Source organism: Triturus cristatus, chromosome 3_1 (genome assembly GCF_964204655.1).
Source record: "Triturus cristatus chromosome 3_1, aTriCri1.1, whole genome shotgun sequence".
Lineage (NCBI taxonomy): Eukaryota > Metazoa > Chordata > Amphibia > Caudata > Salamandridae > Triturus > Triturus cristatus.
This window is the reverse complement of record NC_140583.1, coordinates 973,333,572-973,359,760: the sequence shown is the minus strand read 5'-3', so window position 1 is coordinate 973,359,760 and position 26,189 is coordinate 973,333,572.

Below are 26,189 nucleotides of genomic sequence, written 5' to 3'. Positions count from 1 at the left end.
AAATTGATATCAGCGGGGTTTACTAGCTTATTTGTGTGAATATTATGGGCCCAGGTGAGAATTAGGTATGTGTGTGTGCGTAACCTGAGCTGGTAACCCGCGCTCTATCAGTTTGTCTTTGATAGCAGAGGCATGGTTAGGTTCTAGTTAGTTAGGTAGAAAATATTGTGGATTTAATTATTTGATTTATGCACTAACAACCGCTGTTCGTTAAATGTTTATGTATTGTTTTATGTTGCCTGGAATTTCCCCGGAATATTGAATAGCGGGTGGCGAATGGAAGCCATACTGTAGTGAGGTTACTTGTCTGGATCAGGAAAGTGCTGAAAGTTACGTAGGACTAAAAGCACTGATTTCGGGATTATTTTTCTTTGATATAAAAGTGAGAGTAATTGGTAGCAAAGGAGTTCGCTGGTGAAACCTTGGTCTTATATCACCTAGAAAGGGTAATACTGAAGGAGTAGCAGGTCCTCTGATGTTTGTGTGAAGAGTAAGCGGAAAAGTTTTACTCGTAAGATATGAAGAGTGAGCGGAAGGGTTTTACTCGTAGTGTGTGAAGAGTAAGCGGAAAAAGTTTTGCTCGCAGTAAAAGGTTATACTATTCTTTGAATTTAGAGGATCAGACACAGTAGCGAATGTTTTTATGTTGATGATTAATGAAAATTGCATTTAAAATTGTGAGAAAATAAGTTTTCGTATTACCTTGCAAAGGAGGGGTCAGTTGCGGGTGCTGCACTGACGTTGGGATTGGTTGAAACAGCGGGTGAGTGACTGACGCAAGAATTGTAAAGGAGGGGTCAGTAGTGAGGAGTGATACTGACGTCATTTGAGAGCCACGCTAGTATTGGCTAAACACCCAGTGAAAAACAAACCCTGATTGGTTGCAAGACTAGAAGACACTATATTATTGGAGGAGTGAATTAAGAAAAAGCAGACATTTAAATAGCTGTAAACATAGAAATCCCAAGAACAAAAATAGATAGTGGATTTTTGTATGTACGATCCAACATTAATAGGGACTCACCCGGACAGAAGATATTTAGGCTTTGCAGACAAACAGTACATAAAAGGAAGATCACGCAAAATGTATAGAGAAAAGAAAATTTTCATTTATATAGAAAATTAAGAATTATTTAAAAAAGGATAAACCCATTAAACCTAGAGAAGGAATTCTCATTCCTCCTCCGAAAACTCCCGCATCTTATATGATGGTAGAAAGAGGTTATCATACTTGCGTATGGTTAGAAAATTGGGTAGAATATACAAAGGATGATGGAATATTGGCTTTCCCGGAGTATGGAACCTTTAATGGAAGAATTTTATGTAATTTACACACTAGAATGAATGAGTTAGAACCTAGACCCAGATTAAATCAGTATGAAGCACTAGAAGAATGGGAGACTGAGGCATTTGAGCGAGATAGACCCAGGAGTGACAGGAATTTGAGCAGATATTATCCAAAATGCCCACATGAAACTCGAGATAAGCAGATGAAACAGTGGAGGCAGGCCATGTTAACTGAAGGGTTATATCCTGTATTGATGGCTGAGGAACAGACAGGAGGAAAGTGCACAGAAAAGAAAAAGCATTTAACTTTAACAGTTTGCGGGGACTCAGAAGATGATTATTTAGAAGATATCTTAATAAAAAATCCTCCGCCTTATCAAGAAAGACCTAATAGAACTACCCCGAGTGCTCCGATTCTAGATACACCCTTAGTACCACAAATAGTACATGAGAGAACAGTGGAAAGGGTACTTCAGGAAAAAGAAAGAGAAGCAATAAATAAGAATAGAGATGAATTAATACAGAAGATAACACAGTTAAACGCACATCCCAAAGCTCTGACTATACCGGTGACTATAGGACCTGTTGTCCCATTGTACGGGGATAAATCAAATTGCCCTAAACCACCTTTCATGACCATGCCCTTTATTGAGCCAAGAAAAGAGAAGCTAGTAGTTGACGACCAAGCTAGTGATTGCGAGTTTCATTAATGGACTTGCCGATAAAAGGGCAAATAAATGACACACTCAGAAAAGTCACACCAAGTTGCTCCAAAGAGGTACGAATCGAGACGTCGACGGGATCGAACAGTGCCACAATTGTAACCCCAGAAGAAATATAAAGATGGGCACAGGAAATAGAGAAACCAAATTCACCACCGAAAATATTGGACATATTTAAATTAAGAGTTGAATTAGAAGAAATGATAGCTGGAAATGTAGGATTAGATAGGTTAAACACCTATAGTGAGGAAGAATTGCTGTTTATTTGCAAAAGTATAACCCGAAACACAAAAGTATTCCATGAAAAGTTTGTAAATTTAGCCTCTGAAATGGGAATATAAATAGGGCGATCCAAGTATTGCAAAAACCTTATAGAGCATAATTTTCTGATAAGGATCTGGAAAACATGAACGTATCAGGAAGAAAATTACAGGTTAAAGAAGTAATGACTATATTGCAGAAATGGGGAGAGTTAGACAGGTGGAAAGTTCGGTGGTCAAACAAAAAGGAGGAAGCCCAGGCAAATAGAGTGATATCAGAATATTTAATGAAAGAAAGAGAGAAGACCGAAAGGTTATACCCAATGAGAGAAGTTCCAGGAGGGGGTTATGTACATGTCCAATGGACCCGACAGGATGTTTTATGATTTACAAATGATTTCCCTAAGTTGAGAGAAAAACCAGTGGAATGGTACAGGCAAGTTGAAAGGTTTGTGAAAGTATCGAAAGTGTTGTTGAAGGATCTAGATGGTCTTTTTGATATGTGGTGCCTGCTGATTTGTGGACTGAATGTAAAATTACAGTCGATTGGCCTAATGATGATTACCTGAGAAATGAGAAAACAGGAGCTTAATCAGAGGAGGTTATGAAGAAATATAACCAAGTAATCACTTTCTTAAAATGGAAAATTCCCCCAAAAGAAACAGATTGGATAAAAATGGATAGAACAACTCAGGAAAAAGATCAGTCTGTACATGCGTACTATGAGCGCCTCCTACAGGTGTTCAAACAGTACAGTGGATTTGAGAGAATTGGGGATAAGGACATGACGCATTTTGTGCATCGGTTTGTGTCAGGATTACGAAAAGAAATATCTGAAATGATTAAGCAGCATAATTTGTGCTGGCAAGCAAAGCCAATAGATGAGATTTTAAAATATGCAAAATATTGTGGAGATGAAATTGACAATAGACAAAAAAATGTAGAAGAACAATTGATGTGGGCTCAAGTGAAATTAGCAGAACAGCAAGAACTCCAGCTACAAAATCAGGCAGGAAATAAAGGAAAGGGGCAAGGTCAGGGGGAAAATAATGGGGGTAAACCAAAAGGGCGGTTAAGCAGAGAAGAGGCCAATAAAAAGTTTCCCTGTCATGGGTGCGAAAAATTGGGGCATTGGAAGAACAAGTGTAAAAGCATACAACATTATGATGGGCCAAATCAAAATTTAAATCCACAGACGCAGAATGAGGTGCTAATGAATCAACCACAGCAGGTTGTAAACCTACAGAGTCAATTGCCTCCTGCCCCTTTGCCAAATTTTGTGATTCAAGCCAAGTACAGTGTGGACACAGGATTCCAAGAAGGAAGTGGTAAGAAAAATTATGTAACATCGCAGTTTCTTTTGCAGGATACATACTTTGGAGATCAAGATCAATGATGGTGCCTGAGAGGGGAGGAAGAGGAGTGCGTACTTGGAGCATCCTTACCTGTAGATCAGTCAGGTCCGTACATTGATGGAAAGGTAGAAGGAAACAACATTACCTTTCTGTTGGACACCTGTGCTACCTGTTCTACTGTGAGAACAGCTGACATCCCAAACCTACCCCTCTCGGGAGAAGCTATCCAAATAGTGGGTGTTTCTAATAAACATATTAGGACCCCTATTACAAAACCAATGGAGGTATGTATTGGAAATTTTAAAGAAATGCACAAGTTTGTAGTGTGCAATTCTAGTCCTGTAAATTTATTGGGAAGGGACTTGTTGTGCAAAATGAATTGCACTATATTTTGCACACCGGACGGTGTTGCCATTCAGACCCCTGATGAAGATGGAATATATAAAATCATGTTAGCCAAACAAGGAACAGAAGTAGATGAATTATATTCAGTGATGACCAAAGATGACTTACCTGATGAGGTCAAAACGACAGTGAATCCTGAAGTGTGAGATTTTTCAGGAAAAGAAGTAGGGTTAATGACAGATGTAGACCCTGTTAAAGTGACTGTGAAAGAAGGTGCGGTCTATCCAAATACTCGACAATATAAGATGAGTCCCGAAGTAAAGCAGAAATTGATCGAATGATTGAACAGGGCATCTTAAAAGAAATCATGACTAGTCCCTGTCATTCACCTATAATTGGCATTAAGAAACCAAACAGAAAATACAGGGTAGTTCAAAATTTAAGAAAGATAAACAAGATTGTTGTGCCATGTTGCCCTATAGTACCCAACCCTGCAGTAATTTTTTACCAAATACCATGGAATGCAAGATGGTTTACCATAATTGATGTATGCCATGCTTTCTTCTCAATCCCACTGCATCCTGATAGTCAGTTTTTATTTTCCTTTAAATTTGAGGATCGTATTTATGTTTTGGAAGTGCGTTCCTCAAGGGTACACAGAAAGTCCTTCGATCTTTAACCACATTTTGAAAAAATTCCTTGAGACATTGGTGCTACCTCGAGAGTCAGTCCTGGTACAGTATATTGATGACCTATTGGTCGCGTCTAAAACAAGACGCGTAACCTGACGTGTTTCAGCCGGATGTAGCCACGATCGATTAACCGGCTATGATAATGAATTCTCCTGATAAAGGGTCATGATTGGACCGTTTACCAACAATTTATTTAAAGTTGGATGATTCATTCTCAGCTTGACAAGCACATATTTTTGCATGGAGTCTTAATGCAATTATCAAGATAAATAAATTGCTTTGAAGATCACCGATTATTGGTTCACAAGTTTTTTTAAACATCGTTGAATTAAGCTTTGAAGACGGCTATTCAGTAGCCTACGGAAGGGTGCTCATGCCAGCAAAAGGAATCCTTCCTTTTTGCACTTTTGTTTGGATGCTAACCTAGAGACGCCACCGGACTGGCACCTTGGCGTTTGCAGCACAACCCAGAACTTTCCTGTATTTCGTATAAACCACCATATTAACTGTGTGCACGTTGGCATCAATTTTGTAACTGATTCCATTGCCCTATTGAACCATTTAGCAAAAGGTGGACATAAAGTGTCCCCTGAAAAATTACAGTTCTGCAGAAACGAAATAAAGTATTTAGGACACCAAATAGAACGAGGATTAAGAAGAGTGATCACTGAGAGAATAAAAATAATAAAGCAAATGAAACTACCGCAGTCTCAAAAGGAAATAAGAATGTTTCTTGATGTTGTGGGATATTGCAGGCAATGGAGTGTGGGGTTTTCTCTATTGGCAAAACCCTTGATACAAATGACAAAGAAACAAGCAAAGGACCCAGTAGAGTGGGATGATCTGAGCATGCAATCTTTTGTAAAATTGCGAAATTGTTTATGTGAAGCACCTGCTCTAGGTATGCCAGATTATTCGAAAGAATTTGCATTATTTTGTTGTGAGAGAGATAACTGTGCCCTCTCAGTCTTAACACAGAGACATGGTCTAATGCGACGTCCTGTGGCATATTTTTCTGCAACCTTTGATCCATTAGCATCTGCATTGCCAGGATGCTTGAAAGCTTTAGCTGCATCGTGTGTAAGCATAGAACAAAGTGAGTCAATTGTAATGGGACACCCTTTTAAGGTATACGTCCCTCGTGCAGTTGAGATTCTTTTAACAAGAACTCGAACTCAGTATCCCACTCCGAGCAGATTAACAAAATATGAAAGGATCATATTAGGATCAGAAAATGTGACAATAGTTAGATGTACTGTTCTGAACTCAGCTACCTTGGTGCCAGATCCATACAATGAGGAAGTGAAAGATGAAGCTGAACACGAATGTCTTGATGTAACAGAACTCAGTATTAAACCCCGTCTAGACATACAGGATGAGCCTTTGAAAGATGCTGAGCACAAGCTTTTCGTAGATGGCTCATGTATGCGCCATGAGGAGGGAGGGTTGAGTGCTGCTTATGCCAAATGTACATTGGCTGTAATAGTCGAAGCATCCTATTTACCAGGAGTCAAGTCCGCACAAGTAGCCGAATTGATAGCTTTAATTGAAGCTTGCAAAAATGGGAAAAATTGGGGAGTAATTATTTACACTGATAGTCAGTATGGTTACGGGGTTGTGCATGACTTTGGCCAACTCTGGATGCAGCGAGACTTCTTGACTTCTTTAGGGTCTCCCATGAAAAACGGGAATTTTGTGAAAGAATTGTTCGAAGCAATACAATTACCAAAAGAAGTGGCAGAGGTCAAATGTGCCGCACATAAGTCAGAAAATGACTGTGTGACTGCAGGTAATCGATATGATGACCAGGTTGCTCAACACTGTGCAAAATTTCAAATGGCAGTAAACAGGAAAGTTGAAAATTGTGGAATCAGTTGCCAACGTGTGCTGTTGTCAGGAATTCAAACATGAAGAGAAGTAAGAGAACTCCAAGATGAAGCAGAAACAAAAGAAAGAGAAGAGTGGAAGAAAATTGGTAGTCAGAGAAGGGCAGAAGATGGTGCATGGGTTTACTTAGATGACAGACCTGTATTGCCAGACTGTATGCTTGCATCCATGGCTAGGATGTATCATGGAGACACCCACATAGGCAGAGATGCAATGATTAGACTCTTCAGACGAGACTGGTTTAATCCAAGGTTCAGGAAAATTGCAGAGAGTCTTTGCCAAAGATGCTTGACATGTCAACAAATGAATCCCGGCAAGAAAACAATAGTCTGTACGGGGAAAATTGGAAAAGCTGAAGGTCCCTTTATAAGACTTCAAATTGATTTCATTCAGTTGCCTATTTGTCGAGGATTGAAATATGTACTTGTCATCGTTTGTCTATTTTCAAAGTGGGTGGAGGCATACCCCACCACAAGAATTGACAGCTTGACAGTGGCCTAACTCCTATTAAGAGAGTTTATACCACGCTTCGGTTTTCCAGTAACTATTGAATCAAACCGAGGGTCTCATTTTAATAATGAAATAAATTGATTAATTTGTGAAGCATTCAAAATTGAACAAAAGCTGCACTGTGCATACCGCCCAGAGGCATCTGGAGTGGTAGAACAATTGAATGGCACATTTAAGTCAATAAATAATGAAAATGAAATAATCATGGGAAGAACAATGAGGCAAGAATGTATACCAGGACACAAGCTGTTAAATATAACTGATGATTTGGTACTGGAGTATTGCAAAGAGTTGGCTGACCAAGTGCGTTCTATATCTCACCAGGTTGGAGAAGACGCAGTCCACGGGCAGCCGAACCAAATGCATGATCTGAATCCCGGTGACTGGGTTGTAGTGAAGAATCATACTCGAGAATTGTGCTTAACACCAAGGTGGGATAAACCACATCAGGTTATATTGGTTACAACAACAGCAGTAAAATGTGCAGGTTTGCCTAATCGGATTCATGTAAGCCATACTAAAAGAGTACCAGCACCTGACGAAGAAGAACCACAATGGACTCAAGCAGGTGAAGGGGCTGAAGGTTGTACAGCTGAAGAATCTCGAATAATAAATTCTGAAGTAGCTGATCAAGACCAACCAAGCACCAGTCAGGATGATTGGATCCCAATAGTTGAGATACCTGAAGAAATTGTAAGAACAAGAAGCCAAACTAGACTAGTTAGTCAGGAAAAGAATGAGGACCAGGTAGGAACAGAAGAACACGCTCAGGTAAGTGAAACCACGATTGTTAGGGAACATGAGCAGGACCAGATAAGGAAAGAGCAATTTACTCAGACAGAAGAAGTTGAAGTCACAGCCCCAGAGTCTGAGGAGGGACAGATAGGTCTTAGAGAACACGTTCAGGCAGAAGAAAATCAAGAAACAGAAAGACCTGAGCAGGGCCAGACAGGAAAAGTCAAACAAGTTCAGGTAAAAGAAGAAGAAAAGCCAATCAAAACTGAACCTGAACAGGGTCAGATTAGAGAAGAAGAACGCATCCAGGCAGGTGACATTAAAATAATTAGCCCTGGACAAGGTCAGATAGAGAGGAAATCAGAAAACGAAGATAATCAAGTTGTGCCACAACTTAGTGAAAATAAAAGAACACTCGAAGAAAGTTAAAGCGCTGTGCAAGCTAAAAGAATCAGAAGAGGCGATCATTGGCCTAGTGTTATCAAATCCGTAAAATACCGGTTTTCAACCCAGAACAGGAGAACCAGAGCAAGTAAATGAAGTATCCAGTCGATCTGGACCATCAAGTGAAATACCAAAATGAAGAAGTCCAAAATTGAAATTAGTAAATAATAAATTCAAGGGTCTTGAATGGACGTACATTATTTTTGAAGATTTAGAGAATTTGGAAATAATTAGAGAAGATGATGAAAACTTAAATGCAGAGCAAATTGATGAAGAAGTTAGACCATCTTGAAAATAATTTTCCCTTTATATTCTGTCACAAAGTTAAAATACTAAAGTAAAGAAGAGAAATCTTCTTATCCCATTTGATAAATGGCTGACAATAGAGCTGCTGGAAAACCAAATTGTGTAAAAAAAATGTTGTAGAATATGTATAGGTAGTATATTTTTAGTACTCATAATATGGTTAGTACTAACCGTAGCCATTCCTTATTTGATGGCTACAAATGTACAAAATAGCACTAATATACATGAAAAGGTAGATACCATCAAAGAAGACAAAGTAGAATTAGAAGCACCAGATGAGTTAGATTTGCATCACACTGTGGATAAAAATGATATAGACTTAAATGTTTTTACAAACCTGTTAGTACAATATGTAGAGACAATGGAGGTTAGTGATTGCTATGTATGTATGAAATTACCCGCATCTGTAGCAGAAGGAGTAACATATCATCATTTACCATTGACATATGGTATATCGTGTAGTGTTTTAGCAAGCGTTTTTTATAGAACAGGGAAATTGCAGTATTACTATTCTAATGTAGATGTGATCTTTTCCGAGGTTCTTATGCAAAAGAGCATGAACCCTGTCCTTAGTACGAGAGACTCACAATTTATGGGTGAATATTTTCTAACAATGAAAGCAATGGATGTAGCTGAAGCACATAAGCACAATTTAACTTGTAAATTGCATGAAGAAGAGAAAATATTTTTGAATTTAGTTGAGACAAGGAGACAGGATTTTCAAAGGAGAGCTGCTGAACCTAAACCTCAGATACCTAAATGGGCTGAGGAGGAAGAGCATTATGCAAATGGCAAGACTTGTGCTGCTATGTCCTTGGATTTTGAAAAGAAGGTAAAAATCTGTCTTCATAGGTTAAAGACTGAATATAACAATGTGTTTATTGGTTTCAGTGAATGTGAACATAATTTCTTAGTAATTCAGGGATGGGGACTAAAAGGAGGAACAGATCCAGTATTTCCTGGAATCTATTATGTGTATGGCAATAAAGCCTATTTTAGGCTGCCTGATCAATGGTGGTATGGGAGTTGCTTTTTCGGAATAATATTCCCTAAAGTTTATCATGTAAAGAGAATCACTGGGAGCAATGAAGACAATAATGAACTAACACGTATAAAGAGAGCTAGTTTTTCAGAAATTGTAGGTGACATTTTCGGTGCATTGATACCTTCAGTGTAGGTGTGGGCGGAATTTGCGGAATTAACCTTCGCAAATTATCGCGAGAATGTTTAAAATTATCGCAAACAAGCAGAAATATCGCGAAGATGCGGAAGTTTGTTTCCGGCATGTTCGCGAGATTTTCTGCATGGTTGCGGGTCGCCAACTTACCCATGTGGTTGCTTGCGGGCGCGGCCATCTTGTTTTGAGTTGTTCTCGCGGTGCATGATCGCGAGAAGAAAGACGTGATCGCGCGACGCATGACGTCACTGCGGGCGCGAACTGTCGCGAGACAGCGCAAATGGCTAAAAACAATACAACATCTCATGGAGAACGCGACCGGATCAAGAAAACTTGTCGGCGAACGCAGGGATTCAGGTAAGGCGATCGCGCGCGCGCGAGAATGTATCATTTTACAGCGCGAGCAAGAAACAAATTATCGCCAAGCTGCGGAAACCGGAATTTTTGACATTTTCGCGCTCTCCGCGGAACGCAAAAATGTCAAATTATCGCAATTTCCGCGAACGGAACGAAATTTTTGCCCAGGCCTACTTCAGTGGGAGTTCTTCTAAATTCACGAAAAATTTGTCAGTTGTTTACAGTAGTTGATCGGTTATCTACTGACACTGCTGGAGGATTCTTGATGATCAACACTGAATTAGTTGCGGTCAGATCTATGGTTATGCAAAATCGGCTTGCTCTTGACATACAATTGGCAAAAGAGGGTGGAGTGTGTAAATTATTGAAAACGCAAAATTGTTGAACGTATTTCCAGATAAAAGTGTTGAAATTGGAAGATACATTAAAAATATTACGAACTTAAGAAGAGTTGAAACTACTGGAAGTTGAAAGTGTATGGAAGTAGTTGACAAATAACATTTCTAACTTAGGTAATTGGTTCGCCAACATAGGTAATGGTATTCTAGGTCACATAATACTGCCCATAAAGGGAATAACACTATTAGTATTAGCAATAATGTTTTGGCACAAATTCTGCAAAGGGAGGAAGAAATATGAAATAAATGAAAGAGGAAATTAAAGAAAATTCGAAGAAACACTGCTAGAAGAATTAAAAGGAGACTTTTACAAAAGAATGAGAGGATTACAATGCAAAAAGGAGAAAGAAAGAAATGAAAGGGTTGAAGAAGAAATTGAGATGTACTAAAGTTGGCATCTGATTTAGTAGAAATTAGTGATGGCAATAAATGCCATCAGAGAGGGGATTGATGCACCAAGGTTTTGTATTCTAGAAACAATCCTCTCTTAATCAAATAACATGTAACAACGTAACCAACAAGTTTTGTAAATACGAATATTGCATTACATTCATTATATTTTATCCAGGGAATGCTTGATTACGTGTATTACTAACAAGTAACCCGAGTGTCTAAAAATGGCAGCTGAAAACGCGGGAAAGTCTCTGCGCATGCGTCTACTGCATCTACATAGTATGACGTCTTCTTTCGGTTGGTGGGAAAACTTTGCAGCTGTGCAATAGCTTTAAAAATGGCTGCTTGAAACTCACATGGTAATGCACATGCTATTGCATAAACTAAACCTATAGGTTCTACTAAGCACTAATGCGAAAATATTAAAATAAGTAAATGGGGATAGAGTAGAGATAAGTGGTATATAGTGAAATCATTTATTGTCGCATTCTAATGTGTCTTTTTCTGACTTTATTAATAGTTCATATTTGGGCCTCGGAGGATGACTGAAAACCCTATCCCACCTGATCCGCACGCAGGCGCATAGAAACTTGCCGGAAACCATGATGACACACTTGAATCACAGCCAAGGCCACATTGGGCGAAGACGTCTGGGAAAGCCAACTAATGAGCCGGACGAGAGCAACAATTTTGAATAAAATGTATAACTTGTATTGATCATAATGTGAAATGTGGGTGGGAATAAAGGTATGGGAAAGTAAATTATGGGGCGAAAACATAGAACAATGGTCTAAAGAGAAAAATATTACTTTTAAGATAGTGTGATGAACTCACCTCCTCGCCCTGACCAATCAGAATAGGGAAAAACACGAAGATTGAAACTTTTGGGGATGCTACACGAATACAGAATAGTATAATTGAGGTAAGTTAGCTAGAACTTTCTCAGACTTGTCAGATCCGTCATTCTGTCTCGTCACTGACCCAACACGTATTCTGCTACAGATTCTGTCTGAGACGCTGCTGCCAGAAACTCTGCTCGAGAAAAGAGATACTGATCGATAATCTAATCATCTAGAAGGGGATTTCGAAAGAGGGACATTCGAGGAGAGTAGCGCCAGAGAGGGGTGCGACGCTGATGTTGCACTTTAGAAGAGGTCACCTTCCCAGATCTGAATCTGCCTGATCCTTTGTCTACAACCTGTCCTGGGAGATTCTATCTGGCCTATCTTTAAGGAGTTGGGTTCATCTATCACTTTAGGTAAATATAATTCTGCAAAACTTGTCTTTGTACCTGATCTCTCTATCTTTTCCCTCTTACAGGTACCGTCTTCATTGATCATTATTATTGACTATGCTATATTTGACTTTAATTTGCCTCTTGAGACAATGTGTTTAAACTCTAATTGATTCTGACTCACAAAATTATTGATTTAGATAAAGTTTTTAAACTTTTTGAGTTTGTGGTTATTTCAAGTTTAAAGTTAAATGTCATTTCTACATTAAACTATCTCAGCAACCTGATTAATCGAGTAAGGAATTCTTAAGGAGATCGAATTGGTAAGACTCGGTAAAGGTGAAAATCAAATTAAAGGTAAAACTCAAAATTGATGTCAGCGGGGTTTACTAGCTTATTTGTGTGAATGTTATGGGCCCAGGTGAGTATTAGGTATGTGTGTGTGTAACCTGAGCTGGTAACCCGCGCTCTATCACCTCTGTCCTTCTCTTTATTCTCCTGAAGAGCATTCGTTGCATACCCTGGATATTAAACATGCCTTATCTATTTATGTGGACAGGTCTGCTCCATTCCGTTCTTATGACAGTCTGTTTGTGACTTTTAGTCTTGCAGGGCCAGGGAAAACTGCATCTAAGATGACCCTGGGGTGTTGGATTAAGGACAACATATCTTTGGCAAATCAGGGCGTTGACTTGCAGTGTTCTTCCAATGTCCATGCCAGGTCCACTACAGGAGTATCAGCTTCGTGGGCCCCGTTTGAAGGAGTGACATTGGATGAGATGTGTCGGGCTGGGACTTTGGCCTCTTGTTAGAACCGGCGGTCTCTAGTTGGCAGAGGTATACACTTCTGACAAATAGGGACCAACCAACTCTAGTCAGGGAAAGGGGATTACACACTCAGATAACCCCTGCTACCCCCTTGGTAGCTTGGCAGAGCAGACAGGCTTATCTCAGAGGCAGTGTGTTAAGCATTTATGACCACATACAGTAATAAAGTGAATACACTACAGATGGACACGACACAGAAGTTATTATAAAAATAGTATTTTTATATAAGGCTTAGCACAAGACCAAATAACGACAAAAATATACCACAGTCTTAATAAATACTCTTTGGAAGGAAAAATAATAGTTCAAGTAAGGTTTCTTCTTGGCAAATAGTTCTTTAGCAAAGTATTCTTCTGAGCACAGTTCTTTGGCAACAATGTAACCCCCACAGGAGTCACACGACGTCGAGTCTACAAGATTCCCAAGGTTCGGCGTCGACCGCGAGGAGCGCTACGTCGAGCCTGGAGTCGCAAAAGACCCCACAAGTACAGTACCTTGAGAAACGAAGAAAACGAGGATCCACGGCGTCGAGATGTTGGCGTCGAGGTCGGCGTCGATCGTGCCTCGGAGTCGGGTCAATCCGCAGCGGTGTCGAGGGATGTCGGGCCGGAGCAGCGCTCACGGCGTCGAGAAGGGCGTCGAGTCGATGCGATCAGCAGCGGCGTCAGGACGGGGTCGCTTGGAGGTAGAGCCGATACTCACTCCTCACTGGCGTCGATACCGGCGTCGAGACGGGGTCACTTGGAGCCGGGGCCGATACCCACTGCTCACTGGCGTTGCTGCTGGCGTCGGGACTGCAGATTTTCCCTTGTGTACTGGAAACAACACTTTCCAGCAATTCAGCAATTCAGTAGATGGTGAAGTCCTTTGGCCCTGTGACTTCAACAGGAGACTGGCACTCTTCCAGTCCTTGGAGATTTCCTAGCAAGTGTTCAGAGAGTACACACCAAGTTCCTCTCTCCGTGTTCCTTGGCAAAAATAAAGAAGCAGCTTTCAGGTTCCTCCACAGCAAAACAGCACTCTGGCAGAAAGGGGAGGCAAGTCCTTAGATCAGCAGGCTTCTTGTCCTTGGTACAGGTTTCCTTGTCAGAAGTGATCTGATCTCTTGGTTCAGGGGTCCTTCTCTTATACCCCTTTTTCCCTTTGTTCCCTTTGTCCAAGCAGGGAGATTCCCACCATCTCAGGTTTGTTGTGGGTGTTGCCAGGCAGAGGCACCTGGCCTATTCACTGAGCAGGGCAGAGTCCTCAGCCGCCCAGCAGGAGGCGGAGCCAGTATTGTCACTGGCAGGAGCAGGGCTATCAGTCGCCCAGCAGGAGGCGGAGCCAGTATTGTGTCAGGCAGGGCAGGCTACTCTTCCCTCACTCTATGTGTAAACGCCCCATTCACCCCACACTGACTCACTCAGACCTCTGGAGCCACCCAGCCCCTGACACACACACCAAACCAGCAGAGACCGGTAGATAGTTGGACAAGAAAATAGCCACTTTCTAAAAGTGCTATTTTCAAACATAGAATTTAAAAACCATCCATCCTAAAGGGTGTGTTATTAAATTCTGAGTTCAGGGATACTAAACTCGACTTGCTACCATGCTCCCTGAGTCAGATAGATTATAATGGAGTTAATAATCAGTCTGCCCAGTCTGGCCTATTGGAGGCAGGTAGCCCTTCAATAGTGAAAAACGAAAATGGCTGTAATTCACTATTAGGTCATGCCACACACATCAGGGCATGACCTACCTTTTACCAACAATGCACCCTGCCCTAGGGCCTACCATAGAGGTGTCTGACATGTGGCAAAGTGAAGGTTTAGAGACTGGCAAGTAGGTTTCCTTACCAAGTCGACATGGCAGTCAGGGACTGCACGCAGGCGCCGCGGTGGCAGGCCTGAGACACATTTTACACGCTGCTTCTGTGGGTGGCACAACCAGTGCTGCAAGCCCACCAGCAGCAGTTAACTTACACGCCCTTGGCACACGCAGTGCACTAGACTAGGGTCTGAACAGTAAGTCAACCAAGCCAATCATGGTAACACCAATCAATGTAACAATTTAACAGAGGGAGCACTTGCACTGTGGCACTGATCAGCAGTGGCACAGTGCCCAAAGCAATAATCCAGCAAAAACATCGTAAACAGAGGAGGCAAACAAAAAAAAATGGAGGAGAGACTCATGCCAATGATGCCAGGTCTAACACGTGTCCCCTCCAGCTGAAATGTGGGGAGAACTACCCTTCACCCAGGGAGTCCTCATCACTAAGGCGGAAAAATCTGGACAGACCATCAGCATTGGCGTGATCTGTACCAGGGCGGTGTTCCACCGTAAAGTCCATCCCCTGTAGGGAAATGGACCACCTCAACAGTTTTGGGTTCTCACCCCTCATCTGCATTAACCATCTGAGGGGCCTGTGGTCTGTCTGAACCCGGAAGTGAGTCCCAAACAGGTAGGGTCTTAGCTTCTTTAGCGCCCAGACCACAGCAAATGCCTCACGCTCTATCGCACTCCACCTTTGTTCCCTGGGAAGTAACCTCCGGCTGATGAAGGCTACAGGTAAGTCTCGGCCCTCCTCATTCATCTGTGCTAGAACAGCCCCCACACCATGCTCTGAAGCGTCTGTCTGGACAATGAATTCTTTTGAAAAGTCGGGTGCCTGGAGGACCGGTGCTGTACACATTGCAGTTTTCAGGGTGTCAAAGGCGTTCTGACAGGCGTCAGTCCAGATCACAAGTCTCGGCTGCTTCCTGGAAGTCAGCGAGGTCAAGGGGTGCACAATGTCGCCATACCCCTTGACAAACCTCCTGTAGTAACCCGTGAGACCCAAGAAGGCTCTCACCTGAGTCTGGGTTTTGGGCGGTTCCCAAGCCAGGATGGTATCTATCTTGGGTTGCAGGGGGGCCACCTTGCCGCTCCCTACTTGGTGCCCCAAGTACACCACTGAACCCTGCCCAATCTGGCACTTACTAGCCTTGATTGTGAGGCCTGCTCTGCGCAGGGCCAACAACACTTCCTGGAGGTGGCGCAAGTGTTCCTCCCAGCTGGCGCTGAACACTGCTATATCGTCCAGGTAGGCGGCGCTGAAATCTTCCAGCCCGGCCAATACCTGGTTAACCAACCTCTGGAATGTGGCAGGGGCATTCTTCATCCCAAAGGGCATCACACGGAACTGGTAGTGCCCATCTGGTGTGGAGAATGCAGACCTCTCTTTTGCCCCATCAGTCAAGGCGATCTGCCAGTACCCAGACGTTAGATCAAACGTACTAAGGTACCGGGCAGCCCCCAACCGATCGATGAGCTCATCAGCTCTGGGGATGGGGTGCGCGTCAGTCTTGGTGACCGAATTGAGTCCTCGGTAATCCACACAGAACCGAAGTTCTGGTGAAGCACCAGGCGCTGCAGCCTTTGGGACCAAGACCACTGGGCTGGCCCAAGGACTGCTAGAGGACTCAACCACCCCTAAGGCAAACATCTTGGAGACCTCCTCCTTGATATATGCTCTGACCTTTTCAGTCACCCTGTAGGCCTTGTGCCTCACAGGAGTGCTGTCCCCAGTGTCCACATCATGGACACACCACTGAGTGACACCAGGGATTAAGGAGAACAGATCAGGGAATTGTACCAACAGATGGCGACAATCTTGCTGCTGCTCAGGGGTCAGTGTGTCAGAGAGGACAACACCATCCACTGACCCATCTTTTTCTTTTGCACACAGGAGGTCAGGAAGAGGCTCACTCTCCTCCTCCATCCCAGCATCTGTGGCAAGGAGCATGCCCACTTCGGACCTTTCTAAGTGGGGCTTTAACCGGTTGACATGCAGGACCCTTAAGGGGTTCCTGGGAGACTTCAAGTCCACCAAGTAGGTGACATCGCTCTTTTTCTCCACAACCTCAAATGGTCCGGTCCACCTGTCCTTGAGCGCACAAGGTTCCACAGGGGCCATGACCCAGACTTTCTGACCAGGTTGAAGCTCAACCAGAGTGGCATTCTGATCGTACCACCGCTTCATCTCTTCCTGGCTGGCCTCCAGATTTGCCTGAGCAAGATCTCTGAAGCGCCGAGTCTGGTTCCGAAAGGCCAGCATGTAACTATATACATCCTGGGGAGGTTTCCTGGGAGATTGCTCCCAGCCTTCTTTGACCAGACTCAAAGGTCCTCTTACCGGGTGACCATACAAGAGCTCAAAGGGGCTGAACCCTAGAGACTTTTGTGGCACCTCACGGTAAGCAAACAGCAGGCATGGCAAGAGGACGTCCCATTTACGCCTCATTGGTTCTTCAAGACCCATGATCATGCCTTTTAGGGTCCGGTTGAATCTCTCAACCAGCCCATTACCTTGAGGGTGGTAAGGAGTGGTAAACTTGTAGGTTACCCCACACTCCTTCCACAGAGACTTCATATAATTTGAAATGAAGTTGGTGCCCCGGTCTGACACCACCTCTCTGGGGAACCCCATGCGGGAGAAAACACCCATCAGTGCCCGTCCCACCACGGGGGCCGTCACTGTTCGGAGAGGGATGGCTTCCGGGTACCGGGTGGCATGGTCCACCAAGACCAGGATAAACCTGTTGCCCATGGCTGTCTTGGGGTCCAGTGGCCCCACAATGTCAATTCCCACTCGCTCAAAGGGGGTACTGACGACGGGAAAAGGTTGGAGGGGAGCCTTCTGCTTCCGCCCACTTTTCCCACTTGCCTGGCAAGTCTGACAGGTCCTACAATGGATATCTGAATCCTTTCTCATCTGGGGCCAATAAAAATGGGTGACAAGCCTGTCATAGGTCTTGTCCTGCCCCAGATGTCCAGCTAACGGAACGTCATGAGCCAACCCCAGTAGGAAGGCTCTGAAGCGCTGGGGTACCACCAGCACACGGGCTGACCCAGGTTCAGCAGCCTTAGGCTCGCTATACAGGAGGTCGTTCTCCCAGTAGACCCAATGTGATCCTGACTGATCACCTGTCGTTTGGGCTGAGGCCTGCTGCCTCATACCCACAAGAGAAGGGCACACTTTCTGTTCAGCACAAAATTCCTCCCTGGAGGGACCACCATCCTGCTGCCAATGGGTCAGCTCGGGCAGGTCTCCCAGTTCGGCCACTTGTTCTCCTGTCGGTTCCAGGGCATCCCCCTCAGGGTCTGCTCCCTCCTGGACCGCGGGAACGATGGGGGACGGTTTCCCGCGCCCCCTGCCTCTTCTCTTCACGGTTGGGACCTGGGCCATACTTTCAGGCTCCAGGGCCACATCAACACCCTTACTGACTGACATGGACCGGGTGGTCGCACACACCCACTCAGGCAGACCCAACATTTCCAGATGCGATTTTCTCTCCACCTTAGCCCAAGGGGAGTCCTCCAAATCATTGCCCAGGAGACAATCAACAGGCATGGCGGGCCTCACAGCAACCTGAAGAGTACCTGAGACCCCCCCCCCACTCAAAAGGAACTTGAGCTACCTCACACTGACTCTGTGAGTTGTCAGCAGCTACAACGGGGTAGAATGCATGCGGGACCACCTGCTCTCTGGACACCAAGTGACACTTGACAGCTGTCACACTCGCTCCGGTGTCTCTGAGAGCTTCCACCCTATGGCCATTAATGGTCACCCACTGCCTATATTTCTTAGTGTTACTAGGCAGAGGGGTTGGAGGGACCATTTCCACGTCTCCTAAAGAGACCAGGGACATTTCTGCGGGACCCCACCCACCGGGGGCACCCATCTCCTCCCCTCCCAGGGCTACACTCGCTACCTGACGAGGGGGTGCACGCGGTGGTGCATTCGAATCCTTCATGGGACACTGGGGATCATAATAACGGTGTCCCACCTGCTTACAGGCATAGCAGGTCATGGGGCCCCTGTGAACAGGTTTACCTGTCGGGGCCTCTGGCTTCTTTCCAGGGGGAGGCTGGGAACCCTTCCCTTGGTTCCCTTGGGGATTACTTTGGGGCCCTTTCTGAAACTCCCTCTGTTTACCCCTGTCCCCCCCACTCTTCTGCTGGGGACCCTGCCCACCTTTGGCTGAGTCTCCCACTGGACCCTTGTGGACCCTGGTACTGACCCAGCGGTCCGCCTCCTCAGCAAGTTTTCTAGGGTTAGATAGCTTGCTATCAACAAGGTGCTGGCGTAGCTCTGGAAAACAGTTATTAGACAAGTGCTCCCAAGCAAACAAATCATAAAGAGCATCATAACTATCAACCTTGCTACCCTTTATCCAACCATCCATGGTTCTGCAGAAAAAAGACACATATTCAACCCACGTAGTACCAGGCAACTTCTTACATTCTCTAAAGGTTTGTCTGTACTTTTCTGGGGTTAAGCCATATCTCAGCATTAAAGCATCTTTCATATGAGTATAAGACATCCTATCCTCAGCAGGAAGGCTCAACAAGGTATCTCTCCCCTCGTTTGTAAAGCGGCTCCACAACCCCGTTCCCCAATCCTTCTCAGGGACCCGGTGGGCCAACAATGCTAACTCATACGCTTTAAACCATTGGCTAATATCTTCATTCTTACTGTAATCCTTGATCACATCTTTGGGAAAATAAAACCTACTTTCTGCAGGCACAGATGGAGTGCTGCCACCAGAGGGATTCAACTCTAAACTCTTAGTTTTAAGCTCCATCTCCCTCACCATCTTCTCACGTTCAAACGCTAATTTCTCTCTCTCAAAATCTAATCTTTTGCTCTCCATTTCAGCTTCTCTCTTGCTTCTTGCATTCTCTAATTCCAACTGCCCTCCTAATTTAAGTTTTGCCATTTCTAACTTGTACCCCCTCTCCTTCTCCCTGTCTTCTAATTCTTCGGGGGAAAGGCTCCTAGAGGACGCACTACTGCCTGGAGATGACACTGGCCCACCTGTGGGCTCTTCCTCTTCCTCTTCTTCTTCCTCTTCTGGTACCACCACCGGATCAGAGGGATTTCTGGCCTCTAACCAGGCCTTCAGCGCTTTGAGGAAGCCCTCTTTCTTTGAGACACCTGTGGTAGGAACTTTAAACTGCTTGCAAAATCCTTTTAGATCTTTTAGCGTGTAGGAATCTATCTTCTCCTTATCGAATTCCCCCACAACATTCTCCACAGGTGTAGCAGCTCCGGCATTCTCCATGGTCAAAACTGGCAGTGTTTAAGAAAATAAGCTCCAGGAAAGCGGAGAACAAAAATAGAATATCCTACCAAACGGACTGTGGCTGCGTTATGGTCTGCTTTCACTATGTAGCGTACACTAATCACTGCACATGAGTCATAAATGCAAAGTTCAAATCCTCACCGCTGACCACCAATGTTAGAACCGGCGGTCTCTAGTTGGCAGAGGTATACACTTCTGACAAATAGGGACCAACCAACTCTAGTCAGGGAAAGGGGATTACACACTCAGATAACCCCTGCTACCCCCTTGGTAGCTTGGCAGAGCAGACAGGCTTATCTCAGAGGCAGTGTGTTAAGCATTTATGACCACATACAGTAATAAAGTGAATACACTACAGATGGACACGACACAGAAGTTATTATAAAAATAGTATTTTTATATAAGGCTTAGCACAAGACCAAATAACGACAAAAATATACCACAGTCTTAATAAATACTCTTTGGAAGGAAAAATAATAGTTCAAGTAAGGTTTCTTCTTGGCAAATAGTTCTTTAGCAAAGTATTCTTCTGAGCACAGTTCTTTGGCAACAATGTAACCCCCACAGGAGTCACACGACGTCGAGTCTACAAGATTCCCAAGGTTCGGCGTCGACCGCGAGGAGCGCTACGTCGAGCCTGGAGTCGCAAAAGACCCCACAAGTACAGTACCTTGAGAAACGAAGAAAACGAGGATCCACGGCGTCGAGATGTTGGCGTCGAGGTCGGCGTCGATCGTGCCTCGGAGTCGGGTCAATCCGCAGCGGTGTCGAGGGATGTCGGGCCGGAGCAGCGCTCACGGCGTCGAGAAGGGCGTCGAGTCGATGCGATCAGCAGCGGCGTCAGGACGGGGTCGCTTGGAGGTAGAGCCGATACTCACTCCTCACTGGCGTCGATACCGGCGTCGAGACGGGGTCACTTGGAGCCGGGGCCGATACCCACTGCTCACTGGCGTTGCTGCTGGCGTCGGGACTGCAGATTTTCCCTTGTGTACTGGAAACAACACTTTCCAGCAATTCAGCAATTCAGTAGATGGTGAAGTCCTTTGGCCCTGTGACTTCAACAGGAGACTGGCACTCTTCCAGTCCTTGGAGATTTCCTAGCAAGTGTTCAGAGAGTACACACCAAGTTCCTCTCTCCGTGTTCCTTGGCAAAAATAAAGAAGCAGCTTTCAGGTTCCTCCACAGCAAAACAGCACTCTGGCAGAAAGGGGAGGCAAGTCCTTAGATCAGCAGGCTTCTTGTCCTTGGTACAGGTTTCCTTGTCAGAAGTGATCTGATCTCTTGGTTCAGGGGTCCTTCTCTTATACCCCTTTTTCCCTTTGTTCCCTTTGTCCAAGCAGGGAGATTCCCACCATCTCAGGTTTGTTGTGGGTGTTGCCAGGCAGAGGCACCTGGCCTATTCACTGAGCAGGGCAGAGTCCTCAGCCGCCCAGCAGGAGGCGGAGCCAGTATTGTCACTGGCAGGAGCAGGGCTATCAGTCGCCCAGCAGGAGGCGGAGCCAGTATTGTGTCAGGCAGGGCAGGCTACTCTTCCCTCACTCTATGTGTAAACGCCCCATTCACCCCACACTGACTCACTCAGACCTCTGGAGCCACCCAGCCCCTGACACACACACCAAACCAGCAGAGACCGGTAGATAGTTGGACAAGAAAATAGCCACTTTCTAAAAGTGCTATTTTCAAACATAGAATTTAAAAACCATCCATCCTAAAGGGTGTGTTATTAAATTCTGAGTTCAGGGATACTAAACTCGACTTGCTACCATGCTCCCTGAGTCAGATAGATTATAATGGAGTTAATAATCAGTCTGCCCAGTCTGGCCTATTGGAGGCAGGTAGCCCTTCAATAGTGAAAAACGAAAATGGCTGTAATTCACTATTAGGTCATGCCACACACATCAGGGCATGACCTACCTTTTACCAACAATGCACCCTGCCCTAGGGCCTACCATAGAGGTGTCTGACATGTGGCAAAGTGAAGGTTTAGAGACTGGCAAGTAGGTTTCCTTACCAAGTCGACATGGCAGTCAGGGACTGCACGCAGGCGCCGCGGTGGCAGGCCTGAGACACATTTTACACGCTGCTTCTGTGGGTGGCACAACCAGTGCTGCAAGCCCACCAGCAGCAGTTAACTTACACGCCCTTGGCACACGCAGTGCACTAGACTAGGGTCTGAACAGTAAGTCAACCAAGCCAATCATGGTAACACCAATCAATGTAACAATTTAACAGAGGGAGCACTTGCACTGTGGCACTGATCAGCAGTGGCACAGTGCCCAAAGCAATAATCCAGCAAAAACATCGTAAACAGAGGAGGCAAACAGAAAAAAATGGAGGAGAGACTCATGCCAATGATGCCAGGTCTAACACCTCTGAACATACATTTATCAGACATTACCATTTGAATTGGGCTCAAACTGACCGTTTGAATGTTGGGGTTTTGCAAGATGTGGAGTATCCTGTTCCTGTTTTAGTTGTTCCTTGGATATGGCACTAAACTTCACTGTGGTGTGCTTCTATCCTGTGTGGTTCTTTGTTTCAGAGAGTATTTCACAGGCCTTCTATTTTGGGGTGTCTACTTTGGTATACCTCATTTAGTTAGGACTGGGTCGAGGATGAGGAATGTAGAGGTAATATCCTGATTACTTACCGGTAATCCTCAGTACTCTAAGTCCTACTCGCCTCCGACCAAGTCATACTTTCCACCCACCCTCCCGATATCAGACCTTTGGGTTGCTTAGTATTTCAAGAAGTGCTATGATAAGGATATTGTATTATAACCCTTAGCAGGAAGGTGGGTGGGTTTAGCAAGCGTTTCCTGTTTTGTTTCCGATCTGTGATTGGATACTGCCTCATTTAGTTATGACTGGGTCGAGGACGAGTAAGTCTAAGAGTAATGAGGATTACCAGTAAGTAACCAGGACAATAGTTCCTGTCAAGGGAAAACACTTATTTAAATTACTTATATTGGGATCCGGGACCATGAAAACCCTGGTACAAAAGTGAAGGGAGATAGAATTAGGAAAGGTGTTTTGGGGGGAAAAGAATGCAAAGAGATATTTATATCAAAACCTGCCATACTGTGAGAACAGCCATAACATAGGAGATATTTTATAAAATAGCTACGTGCTGGTACCCCACTGCCTTGAAATGACGGTAATAGGACAAATAATACCCTGAGGAAATGTTGGAGCAGATATGACTTTGATGACACTCTAATACATCGGAAATTGCAAATAAAACAAAGCCTCAGTAAGCCCCTCAGGCTCCATGAGGCCTTTGTTCACAGCCACAGCTGTGAACGACAAACATTAGAATGTTGGAGCTCCAGGCCTTTACCAGCCATTAGAAGCCTGGAGCACTTCATTGTTTTGAAAGGCGCTCCCAACATTCCAATGTACTGATATAGTGTTGTTTTAGAATGAAGAAGAAAAGTGTGGTGGTGGCCGACACTGAAAAACATCCGCGGGTGGCTGGAGGGGGAGAGAGCACGGGTCATGGGGGGGGGGTTTAACGATACAAAAAATAAACCATTTACCTGGTGCTGCCGGCCGCCTCATGCTCCTCTGTTGAAGTTCCTGTCCCAAGAGTCCCTGTGAAAGCATCACAACTCCCTTCCAATCTCCGCACTGCTCTCTAGCATGAGTGCAGCACAGGGATTGGCTTGAGTGGGCTGCTTTGACGCTCCGCTCAGGACAAGGAGTCTGTGCTCTTTCTCTAGTCTGGCTGTTCAATACAGCTGGGTTGGAGAAACCTAAGGGCGCATGTGTGTTTGGCCGGCCAAAGACGCTGGCCAAACACACCTGCGCACTTAGAAGTGCATAAACCAGTCCTCCTATGCCCTCCCATGCCCCGGCTTGCCCCTCCCTGCACGCATTGGCTCAAAGCCAGCAGCTAAATAATGAATTGATAGTAAGATATGGTTTTATTTTTTAGCTGCTGTCTCTGTGGCTGCCCGCGGTCCACGCAGGGGGGCCCCATAGGAGGGAGGCCGCCTTAGTGCCACATGATGGCCCACGGTGACAGTCTAGTGCTGTAGGGACCCCCTCTGGGTCCGGCGTACCCTGCGTCATTTCTGGCGTGCAGGTGGGCGGGGAGCCAGGTATAAGTACCCCTCTCGCCCACCTGGCGCTCTCTTTGCTGCAATCCTTCATGCCGTTTGGACGTGTCCTTCGGTCGGGTCCAGGAGCTGTGAGCCATAGTGCGGTGAGTCTTCCCTCCCCACAGCCCCCTGTGCGGGACACCATGTTGACCCCACCCGGCGGGGAAGGGCAGCTTTTCCCAGACCTGCGTCGGCCTGTTATGTCCCCTGCGGCTTTGTGCTTTCCGGCTGGTGGAACAAAGGCCCTGGGAGGGCCACAAGAGCGCATGGATCGTCCGGCACGGCTCAGATAGACCTCTTCCGCCCTAATGAGTGGGCACGTGGGGGCAGCTACTGCGAATTGTTGCAGCCGCAAAAGTACGCAGGCATTCCCGCTCAGCCTCTGAGAGAGGCCGCTGTCACCCCAGCCATTAGGCTTGCTGGGGCGGCACATTTTACTGATTTGTTGCGGCCACTGGGGGGGTTGTAAGAGGTGGGGAAGCACAACCTGCGGGAGCTATTGAGGTGGCTCAGGCCTTGCTAGGCCAGAAAGGGGACCCGCTAGCCCTTCAGGTGCATAACTAGCTGGAACGGCACAGCGCACGCGGTCCGCCACACACCCGCACCCTCCCTCATGCCAGAACTGCTTGTCCCGGGATCACTCCTCCCGGCCCGGCAACTGCTTTCCTGGCATGTGTCAGTCTCTTTTGGGCCGTGGGGTTGGGGAGGACCGGCAGATAGTCAGTGAAGCTCACGACGGTTGCGGCTTGGCATTGAGCTTGCCCTGGGCTGCCGTCTTGGTGTTGCCACCCAAAGGGTTAAATAGTGTCAAAATGGTCATTGCTATAGTTTTGGGGCCCTGCGCCGGCAGGGGCGCGCGAGCGTCGCAATGATCGCCAGTTCACACTGCACGGAGACAGCCTTGTGATTCCCCAGGGTGCCCGATAGATCAGCAGCCTGCAGTATGTAACTCCGTTGCCAGGCATATTGTACCAGCAGTGACGGCGCGAGCAGATACCTTTCTTGGGCACAGCTGGAGATGGCAGCAGGCCCAAACCCTGCACCACCGCGAGTTCAATGCTGAGGTTTGGAGATACCAACAGGGTGGAGAGGATTGTGTCACGAGGTTCCACTGGAGGCATCGGCGTCCAAGAACAGTGGTCACTTCACTTCCTCAATTTTACACGATGGCTGGTAGAAAGGAGAGGAGTGGGCAGGGGATGAGAGACACACTGCACGCTGGGTTGTACCCAAGCTCGGCGGTGGCCCTCAGGGCTCATCGGGGCGTTGTTGAGTGGTTTTGTGGGGTGGGTTGGTCCTGCCCGGGTTGTATTGGGGCTTGCAGACGCCTGTGGACGGCCTTTGTTTTTCAAAAGGGTTCGTTCATGGAGGGGCCCTGCTTTGCTATGGCTGTGTCCATGCTTCTTGGCAGAATTGTGGTGTACAAAAGTGGTGGCTCCGTGTTGGAAGAGGAATGGGGTCAGATCACGGTGCCTGTGGAGGGACTCTTACACACCGCCCCCACCTCTCCCCTGAGCAAAGTGGAACAGGCAATTGGTAGAGCATTTTCACAAGCTTGTGGCAGTGGCTAGGGGAGGGGTGGCACGATTCTTTCCGCTCCGGCCTTCGCCATTTACCTGGGCATGACGGGCAGGGAACAACTAGCAGGAGACGTGTAGAAACATGGTCATTTGTGTTAATGGGATGGACACACTGAGTTAGGACTCAAAATCCAATGGGGTTCCCCCGCACAAGTTTGGATCCTGTTCGTAACTGTGGTCATTTTCCCCTCATTTGCTGCCCCCGTATGGGATCCAAACGTGGGGGCATGTTTTGTTTAATATAAGGAGTGGGAGGTCTCCTCAATTCTAAAGCATTCACCATGCACGGGTGGTGGGCAGTCACGTGATGCAGTGAGCCAGATTCACTAGTTATAGGGCTTAGAGACGGGGCAGGTGAGGCTCGAAGCGCAAGCTAGTATTAGAATTAAGGGTGGGCGGAATTTGCAAAATTGACTTTCACAAATTATCGCGAAATTGCGCAAAATCTCCGCGAGCATGCGAAACTTTCAC